Source organism: Sorghum bicolor, chromosome 8, assembly GCF_000003195.3.
Source record: "Sorghum bicolor cultivar BTx623 chromosome 8, Sorghum_bicolor_NCBIv3, whole genome shotgun sequence".
Classification (NCBI taxonomy): domain Eukaryota; kingdom Viridiplantae; phylum Streptophyta; class Magnoliopsida; order Poales; family Poaceae; genus Sorghum; species Sorghum bicolor.
The window spans coordinates 8,263,603-8,274,836 of record NC_012877.2 but is presented as its reverse complement, the minus strand read 5'-3'; the positions used below and the strand labels follow the sequence as shown (position 1 = coordinate 8,274,836).

The window sequence follows — 11,234 nt, the reverse complement described above, 5'->3', positions numbered from 1 at the left end:
AGAATCATTGAAATAAATATTATTGGTCTACAGTTGTGAGAATTGTATTAGTGCATATTTGTTGAGCCATTTTTGTCACTACATCATGGGTGATAATGATAAATATTTGCCACATTATCTATTGTTCCACACAATTAAGGCATTATGTTGTGACATAATTTGTCATAACTAATATTTTCACACAAATGCTATGTTTTTATGATGAAATTATCAACACAACATGTCTTATTAGTCCTCACAAAAATATCATATTGTGAGGACAAGTTTTGCCACCGTAAAATATGTGACGATGAGTTACATCACAAATAAAATGTGTTGTGGTGATAAGGCGCCACTTTTGCCCATATAAACTGTGGCGATCACCTAGACACAAATGCAACTAAAATAGTGAGAAAAAATTTTGACACAGTAAAGTTGTATAATGGCGAAACTTTGGTCACTAATATTTAGTCTTTTGTGACAATATAATTTGTCACTTTAACAAGAGTAATTGTGACGACCAAATTGCCACAAATTGTATATAATTGTGTCAACTATTACCACCACTAAAAAAGTTATGAGTGGCATTAACTTTTGTCACTAACACGTATGTTTTTGTGACAATGAATGGGCCACAAATGCCTATGTTACTAGTGGTAGTACAATTTGTCACTAATGAGCATGATCATTTGTGGGGAACAAAAATTCATCACTAGAGTATCTGTGAGGCTAGTATTTGTGACGACTTGTGGCGACTTAAAAAGTCGCCACAAAGACTGATTTGTGACGAACAAATAAGCTTTTGTGATGAAAATTTTCGCCACAAAAACCCTTCGCCCTTGTGGTGTTATCTTTTTCGGGAAAGGAAGACGAAAACCCTTACCTTCATATTAGAGATTTTGAGCAAACATGTGATTGTCTTCGCATTGAAGGCATTTCTGATAAGACTTTACGTTGGAAGCTTTTTCCTTTTTCCTTAAGGGGAGAAGCTAGACAATGGTACAGTCAGAAGGTAAGTCAACAACAAGGTGAATGGGGAGTTTTACGAGCCAACTTTTGTCTAGATTTCTATTCCCTTGACCGTATAGCCGACCTTAGACTCAAAGTCCTATCTTTTAAACAAAAAGATAATGAAACTTTGGGAAAATCCTGGAAACGTTTTTTCTGATCTTTTAGAATCTGGTCCAAACCTTAATCTAGAAGACCGTGTTCTTTTATTTCACTTTTTTCGAGGTCTTCATAAAAATCACAAACAAATGCTACACACAATGTCTAGAGGTTCTTTCTTTCGCATCCCTGCCGATGAAGCTAGAGTGATCCTAGATAGAATCCTAGAAGCTGAGATGGATAATACCCTTCATGATGAAACCTACGAAGCCGAAGTAGACACTCTGCCAAATTCTTCATCTACTTTAGCTATCCCAAGTTCTGAGCCACAAGAGGAAGAAATTCCACTACCGAACTTCATGCTGGATATAGAATCCGATCTTTTTGCCGATTTTGGAAATATTTCAAACTACCACTCTATTGACAAACCCCAAAACGGCCAGTTTAGCATTTATTTACTAAGTGAATATCAATTGAGAGAGCTTATCTCAGTAATGAGTAGCGAATGGTTGGAGGAATCAGAGCTTTCCTCTGATGTGATCCGTTTGGACACACCCTCTATAACTATACGCTGTGCTTATAATTCTGATCGATTTAATGCTCTTTATAATCCTGTTGTGGGGATCAACATCATGTCTAAATCTTTTGCACTTAAATTATTTAAAAATCTTGTCTTAACCCCCACAACAAAGGTCATAAAGGAATCTTCAGGACGATTAGTCCCCAGTCTTGGAATTATTAATGTCCTACCTCTTACGGTAGAAGGCTCCATGGTTCATTTGAACTTCTATATCTTTGATACATGGGACTTCGACCTGTTGATAGGACAACCTTTTAGAAGACTCCTTTATGAAGGTCATACTGGAAAGCTACACATTTCTTTTGGAAAAACCTTTAAATTCCCAATAATAATTTCACACTCCTTAAACAATAAGGCCGAGTCATATCTTTTGCCTGATCCTATGGAGGAAGTAAAGGCTGCATCTCTAGAGCTTTTATATGAACCAGACTTAGAAGACGAAACTCCTTTCTTCACAGAAGAAGAAGACGAACCTTCTGAGCCTGAACCCTTAGATGAGTTTGCAGAAACACCTAGACCTCCTATAGAGCTTAAGACTTTACCACCCGGTCTTACCTATGCTTTCCTAAACAATAATCCAGAGTTCCCTATGATCATTAGCGATAAACTCACTCAGGATCAAACTCTGCGATTAATGACCATTCTTGAGAAACATCACTCAGTTTTCGGCTACTCACTTCAAGATCTTACAGGAATCAGTCCTATGATTTGTACCCATCGTATTCCAACAGATCCTTCTGTTACACCCTCTCAAGAACCCCAACGTAGACTTAACAACACTATGAGAGAGGTAGTTAAAAAGGAAGTTATAAAGTTGTTGCATGCAGGGATTATATATCCTGTGCCGCACAGTGAGTGGGTGAGCCCAGTACAAGTTGTGCCCAAAAAGGGAGGCATGACTGTTATTATGAATGAAAAGAATGAGCTAATACCGCAACGCACCGTCACAGGATGGCGGATGTGCATAGATTATAGAAAACTAAACAAAGCCACAAGAAAGGATCACTTTCCTTTACCTTTTATAGATGAGATGCTAGAGCGGTTAGCAAACCATTCGTTCTTCTGTTTCTTAGATGGATATTCAGGGTATCATCAAATCCCGATCCATCCTGATGATCAAAGCAAAACCACTTTTACATGCCCATATGGAACTTATGCTTACCGTAGAATGTCTTTTGGGTTATGTAATGCACCAGCTTCTTTTCAAAGATGCATGATGTCTATATTTTCTGATATGATTGAAGAGATTATGGAAGTTTTCATGGATGATTTCTCTGTTTATGGAAAAACTTTTGATAGTTGTCTTGAAAACTTAGACAAGGTTTTGCAAAGATGTGAAGAAAAGCACTTAATCCTTAATTGGGAAAAATGTCATTTTATGGTTAGGGAAGGAATAGTGCTAGGACACCTAGTGTCTGAAAGAGGTATTGAGGTAGACAAAGCTAAAATTGAAGTAATTGAACAACTACCTCCACCTGTGAATATAAAAGGAATTCGAAGCTTTCTTGGCCATGCTGGTTTTTATCGTAGATTCATAAAAGATTTTTCATTTATTGCTAGACCACTAACTCTTTTGCTAGCTAAGGATGCTCCTTTCGAATTTGATGATGCATGTCTAACATCTTTCAACTTATTAAAGAAAGCACTCATCTCTGCACCAATCATTCAACCCCCTGATTGGTCGTTGCCTTTTGAAATTATGTGTGATGCTAGTGATTATGCTGTGGGGGCAGTATTGGGACAAACTAAAGATAAGAAGCATCATGCAATTGCTTATGCTAGTAAAACTTTGACAAGAGCTCAACTTAACTATGCAACCACTGAAAAAGAGCTTCTGGCTGTTGTCTTTGCCATTGATAAATTTAGATCTTATTTAGTTGGAGCTAAAATAATTGTTTACACTGATCATGCTGCATTAAAATATTTGCTCACTAAAAAGATGCTAAACCTCGCCTGATTAGATGGATCTTATTACTCCAAGAATTTGACTTAGAAATAAAAGAGAAAAAGGGAGTAAAAAATTCTATTGCTGATCACTTGTCTAGAATGTATTTTAAGAGTCCACAGGAAACCCCCATCAATGATTCACTCCGGGACGACATGCTCTACGGGATTAACAGGTCTGAAACCCCCATCAAGATATTGTTAATTTTATGGTTTCAGGGTATGTACCACCAGGAGCAAACAAGAAGAAGCTTATTCAAGAAAGTCGTTCACATATATGGGATGAGCCATACCTCTTCCGAGTGTGCTCTGATGGCTTACTCAGGAGATGTGTGACCACTGAGGAAGGATGGAAGATCATCGACAGATGTCATTCGTCACCATATGGAGGTCACTATGGAGCATTCCGTACACATTCAAAGATCTGGCAGTGTGGATTCTATTGGCCTACAATGTATGAAGACACGAAGCAATATATCAGAAGATGTGGGCCATGTCAAAGGCACGGAAACATAAATACAAGGGATGCAATGCCACTCACCAACAACCTTCAGATTGAGCTCTTTGATGTCTGGGGAATAGACTACATGGGTCCATTTCCTCCATCAAAGAAGTGTGAGTACATCTTGGTGGCAGTTGACTATGTCTCCAAGTGGGTAGAGGCATTACCTTGCAAGCATGCCGACAACGTCAGTTCAAAGAGGATGTTTGAAGAAATTATATTTCCAAGATTTGGAGTTCCCAGAGTAGTGATAAGTGATGGAGGAGCACACTTCATCGACAAACGCTTCAAGCAATATCTATCAAGACATGGAATCCGTCACAACGTCGCTACCCCTTATCATCCTCAGACAAGTGGCCAAGCAGAGACTTCCAACAAACAAATCAAGAATATTCTTCAGAAAACAGTAAATGAAATGGGAACGGCGTGGAAAGACAAGTTACCCGATGCACTCTGGGCATACCGGACAGCATACAAGACCCCAATTGGGATGTCTCCATACCAATTGGTGTACGGGAAGACTTGCCATCTACCTGTTGAACTAGAGTTCAAAGCACACTGGGCCATAAAGAGATGGAATATGGACCTAGATGTTGCTGGAGATTATAGAAGAATGCAACTATGAGAATTGGAAGAATGGCGAGAGAAGGCATATCACAATTCAAGGATCTACAAAGAAAGAGTTAAGAGGTGGCATGACAAGAGAATCAAGAAGAAGGAGTTCACACCCGGAGATAAGGTATTACTTTTTAATTCCAGGGTGAAGCTTTTTGGGCATGGAAAACTCCGGAGCAAATGGGAAGGACCATTCAAGGTAATCAATTCATCATCCCACGGATCTATCACACTTCAAAATAGCGAAGGTACGTTATTCAAGGTAAATGGTCAACGTCTTAAATTATTTTTAGAGCCCAATGAGGAATTTGAAGAAATAGACGTAATCCATTTTTACCTTCCCATGGAGAATTAGAGCCCGACACTTTTTGGCTGATGGTTTTGGGTCATATATATATATTTTCTAAATAATTTCGCATCTAGAAACGCGCTCGGTGAAGTGGGCCCATAGAGGGGCCAGAGAGAAGGCGGGCGCCCAGATCAAGTGGGCGGGCGCCCAGCCCCTGTTCCCCCTCGGTCCCGACTTTCTCTGTTATGGAAAATGCACTTAGGGTAATCCGAATAATTCCTCGGATGGAAAGTTTCGCACGCACGTCGACGGGAGTAACCCGAACAACCCATAGAGGCACCCTTTTGACCCCTATATAAACAGACCCCTGACCTCAGGTTTCAAACACCAAGCCACCAAGCCTCCTCTCCTTCAATTAGAGCTTGATTAGCTCTCCTTCAATTAAAATTTTATTAGTTCCTTGCTACTCCAATGGCCGACAAGTACCACGATGATTGGGAAGTCGTCCCCTTCAACCTCAACATGGAGCCAGTGGAAGACCCCGATGCCCGTGCTCTCGCCCCGGCCAACACAGAGCGTCAGCTAGAAGCCATGCCATTACGCCAACGCAGCTCCGCCCAATCTTACCATGCTCAACCAGTTCTCACCGCACCGCCACAACCCCTACTCCTCAAAGGATTATCATCCAAGACGAAGACCACTATCAAGGTGCCAATCGGCACAAGGATCCTTCCACCTAGACCCAATGAGAGGGTCGTTGGAGTCAAGACCAACCGGAGCGGCGAGATCAGCAGTGTTCGCTACACTACGGAGGAGGAAAGGCCTTACTTTGAAGGGATTAGAGCAGCCAAAGTCCGTTTCATCCCTCCAAAGGCAGCCCCAAAGCACTCTCTCAATGCTTTTGAGACACCTCCCAAGCGTCGCAAGACTATAATAGATATTGATGAGGAAGTTCGCAGGCTAGATAGAATTATCATAGACCTCCAGTCCTCGATTAACTCCCTCACTAGGCAGCTCTCTAACCACAACACCATTATACTAGGCCTTAGGCAGGATCTTGCCAGTGCCAACAAGAAGATTAAGGAATTAGAGCGCCGCTAAGTTATCTAGATTAGACCTTGAGGCAATGCATCTTAGTTATCTATCTTTAAATTCGGTTTAAGTTTGCTATTATCAGTTTGCTATTATTAGTTTGCTATCAATCTTTTGTAATAAATGCCTCAAGATCAATAAAGAGTATTATTATTATTATTATGTCTTGTGTGTCTCTACTTTATTTTTGTGCAAGAAAGCAGAAAACAAGTATGGGGGAGATCCCTCGACATGCTAAACACACTTCGACTACACCACTCCACGATTCAGGTACACACTCTGCACACTTTACTTTACACATATATATATATTTTGGATTATGCAAATTATTGTTTCTGACATGATAAAATAAAAAGATTAAAATATTTCTAATCATGATTAATCTAAATCTGTGATATTTCCTGAAAACTTGCAATTATTATAAAATCATTTTAAAACCCTGAGTTACTTAAGTCAATATGGAATATGTGATGGTAGAGTATGAGTTTCTTATTCTTGATATCATTGTTGCTTGGACAATTTATTTCAAAATATTCAAAATTCTAGCTACCATCCTCAGTGTTTTATATGCCTGATAAAACTGAAAATATTAATTATGATTATAAAAGCTATCTACTCTGTATTGAGTTTGTTCAAAATGAGTTAGACCCTTGTTGAGAGATTTATCATGCTCCTAAGATCAAGACATTATTTCAGTAAGATTCGCTCTTCCGAAGTATTATTGCATTAGAGGCATGGGCTATGCAAAAATAGAAAATATTTCGAGGAAATAAAAAGGAGCAAGTGCTCGACAACCTCGCAGAAAAAATGGACAAGTGTCCGGTAGTAGAATTAGGGGTACCTCGGTATCCACTTAAAAAAATGATAGCCCATGGTCCCTCTAATAAGCAATATGCTAGTAAGAGTTGACTAAGATTTTAATTTCCAAAGTCTTTGATCTAAGAGTATGACATTTCCCTCCTCGGATCCCGTTTTGACCAAGCAATAAATGCAAAGTAAGTATGCTTGAGAATTTTTTGCAAAATTAAAACAGCCTCAGTGAGATATATATAAAAGATAATGAGAGATCTGAGAGAACCTATGAGGATAAAAAGGTATGCTAATTTTCTTTCAAAAATATACAAAAACTCCAAGTGACAGGATTGAGAAGAAAGGATCTTTACTCTTAACCATATACTTCCTTGACTATGGTGCACAGTGGAATTTGAACACCCTGCAATTATAAAGAGAATGTTTTAAATGTTTATCCCAGATATTATTCTTAACCATCCTTTTCTCGAGGACGAGTAAAAGCCTAAGTATGGGGGTATTTGTTGACGGTTCTTAAGTATCAATTTTAATTATCAAATAAACAAGAGAAAGGACCAATATGCAACTAACACCTAGAATTAGGGTTTGATCTAACAGAATTCCACGAGTTTTGTTGTTTATCTGTTTCTGCAGGGGGTTATCAAGAAATAAGGAAGAAACGTCGACATGTCGGGATTACATAGAGATATCAACACACCGCACGATTTTACATCATCTAGAAGACTCCAGAAGCCACGAGACCGAAGCGTTGGCAAAACTGGGCCAGGCCCAGGGCGCCCGCCCTGGTAGCCTGGGCGCCCGCCCCCTGTTGGGGCCAAATCAGGACTCTTTCGCTCGGGATATTCCACCGACCTATTGGATCAAGAAAAACATAGTACCACCTCGCCTATCGACCCAAAAACGCATAGAAGGAGAGGACTATATAAGCAAGGCCCCCCTGGCCCCTGGAGAAGACATGAAGAAATTATCATAGAGACTGAGGGGTGCCCTCGAAGGAAAACCTCTTCTCTAATTAATATTTCTTTTTAGGCTTAGCAATCAATGTAAGGTAGAAATAGATCTTCTAGTTTCTACTAGATTGAGAGAGATAGAGTGGAGGTGTAGATTGGAGGAAGCCCGGCCTGTCGGTGGCTACTCAAAGCTTGTACCTGCGGGATCAAGTTCTCCTAACCCGAAGCTTGCTCCTAGGATTCTTCAGTAATTCGACTTCTAAATTCTAGTAAGTTCTTGTTTTATTGTTCTTATGGTTTATGAGTTTACTTTAATCTCTTCGCGTAGAGTTAGAGTAATCATTGCTGGTGTAAACGTGGTGTTTAGGCTGGGGTACTCATAGATATTCCCTGACTAGCTGGACCGTGGTAGTAGTGAGGAACGTGACAATTCCGAGCTACCTTTGTATATCACATCTCATTAGCAGGAAGGATAGGGTTTATAGGTGCGGGTTGAACATCCTTTGTGGTGTCTAGATTCTGTTAGCCTCCCCATTAGAACAGTAGATCATCCTTACCAAGGTTAGAAGGAGACTACGGTTGCAGTCTTCTCTATTTATCACTCACATCGAAAGACATTCTTTGTGCCTAAAGGTTAATAGTAATAGACCGGTTAGTCAGATGCACTCTTTCTCCTAGTGGTAAAAAAAATAAATACGATACTCTGGATAATTTCCTGGGTGAAGTGCTCACCGATATCCGTGCGCTTGCGGATCAATTCCTTATTGCGTTCCCAAATATCAACACTATGATCGGAGATCTGAAAAGTCGAAGATCAAGAATGGTAAAAAACTAAAAATCAAGCGTGATTTCCCGGTAAGTAGCAATACTAATAATGTACTACTACTACACTACTACTACAACCACTACTACTACACTACTACTACTTTTACAATACTATACTATACTCACTACTAGTTGTATCGTGCAGTGCGCCAAACAACCCTATGGCTCAGTTTCATGTGGATTCTATGTTTGTGAGTATCTGAGGACGTGCAGCAGATATAGCAGTAGTTGGCGACAACTTAAGAAAGCACAAGGTTGGTGGGAAAAGGAGAAGGTCGACCCTCAGTTCAGACAAACTGTAGCAGATATATGTAAGTTTGTCACCGAGGCCGCACATGAAGGTCGAACATTCTTCAATAAGGAAGGTGACTTAGCTCTAGATCCAAAGTTTGAGAGAATCAGAAACTGGAGCGACAAGGAAAAAGGGTTACAAATGAAAGATTATTTGTTGCCCTCCTTAGATGATATGTAGAACCATGTATGCACGAATGATGTGAATGATGTGTTTATAAAGAATGATGTGATCACTAATATTGGTTGTTTTAAATTAACATGCATGTATATATATATATGTCATCTATTTGCTGCTATTAACATTATCAAAATTTTGCTTAGAAAATAACATTAGCAACATTGAAATCTGAATTTGAAATAGGTTTTGAATCTGAATTGATAATAATTTTTTTAAATGTCAAACAAACATTAACAGAGTCGGGCAAATAGAAACAATCGCCTCCATTAAAACTTTAATAGAGACGGGCAACATAAGACAACCGCCACGGTTAAAGACTTAACCATGGCGGGCTGCGTAAGGCAACCGCCACGGTTAATGCACATTTACCGTGGTGGTTGGCTTATGTAGCCCGCCATGGTTAATTCTTTAACCGTGGCGGTTTGGAAAACCGCCTCGGTTAAGTCATGATTAACCGTGACCTTATGTCCGTGGCGGTTGCCAAAACCGCCACGGTAAATGAAAAATGCCCGCCACGGTAAATGAAAAATGCCCGCCACGGTTAAGTTTTTTTGTACTAGTGATGGTTAGTTTATTGGAAACTGCTCTGGAGGATAAGAGTCACGCGAAGTCAGTTCGGGAATCCATTCTGAGTGGACCTTTCACATTGCCTTCCCTCAGAAACTCTATTTCATTTTCATACCTATCTAGGAGGGTTGTTCCTAGTATAAATATCCCCTACCTCTAAGCTATTAGCAACCTTTGATCATTTGATAAACTACATGATATTGCAGCCGTGCTGCTGAGTGCCTTACTCAACCTTAGGTTGTTCTTCCTTGTTCTTCTTGGACTTGTGAAGTGAATCTTCTGGGTTCCCCTACTTCGTGGTCTACGGCTTCCGTTCGGCTGCGCCGTATTGTGTGGATTAGTTCTAGATTGTGGTTCTATGGTCGTTCGGAGATCGAGTCGAAGTCTTCATGGTTTCGATGCCTCTCTCTCCGTCGCTTGGTCGCATCCAACCTTTGTCAGGTATAAAGCTAGTTACCCGCTGTTCACAGCAAATTATCCTTGTTCTTTTTGATCTACTGTCATGAAGATCAGGCCACCCTAGTATCGATTCCATATCGGTAACCTATCCATTTGTTTGTCACCACCGGCGATGAGATTCATCATGATCGCCTCATCATCAATTTGTTCATCCCTCGGGTCAGCCATTGTCTATATATAAAAAAGCTATATAAAAAAATATATACTAGTCAAGTATGGCCTTATTTAGTTCATCCAAAAACCAAAAACTTTTCAAGATTCCCCGTCACAACAAATCTTGCGGCACATGCATATTGGAGCATTAAATATAGATGAAAACAAAACTAATTTCTTAGTTTGCCTGTAAATAACGAGACGAATCTTAAGTCTAGTTATTCCATGATTGGACATTGTTGGTCAAATAAAAAAGAAAGTTCTATAGTGTCAAAATCCAAAAACTTTTTGATATAAACATGGCCTATATATATAAAGCTATATAAAAAACTCTATACTAATCAAATTATAAGACTATATATTAAAAAAGACATTTTAACATTGACATTATAATCTATATATAAACTTTTTATAATTTATATATAAGTTATTTAATATAGACATTTAACATGGACAATATATATAAAAATACATTTATATATGCGATATATAAACTTTTGACAAAAAAATACATTTAACATAGATATACAATGCTCATATATATAGATATACAATAATCAATTTAGTAGTATATATATACACTAATTATTTTTCAATGCTCATATATATATAATTAATATATATATACTAATTATTTTTCTATGCTCATATATATATACAATAATCAATTTAGTAGTATATATACGGTGGCTGGAGGACGATGCGCGTGCGGTGGTGACCGGAGATGGGGGCGTGGTGGACAGAGAAGACGGGGCCATCGAGGAGCGTGCGGTGGCCGGAGAAGACGGAGCCGCCAAGGAGCTCGCGACGGTGGCCGAAGAAGATCGAGGCGGTGGTCGGAGAAGACGGGTCAGCCGAGGAGCGCGCGGCGGTGGCCGAAGAAGACCGAG

General features: G+C 39.5%; 1 pseudogene; it reads left to right on the top strand.

Moving 5' to 3' along the window:
* On the top strand, nucleotides 4,114–4,917 carry LOC110429683 (annotated as a pseudogene).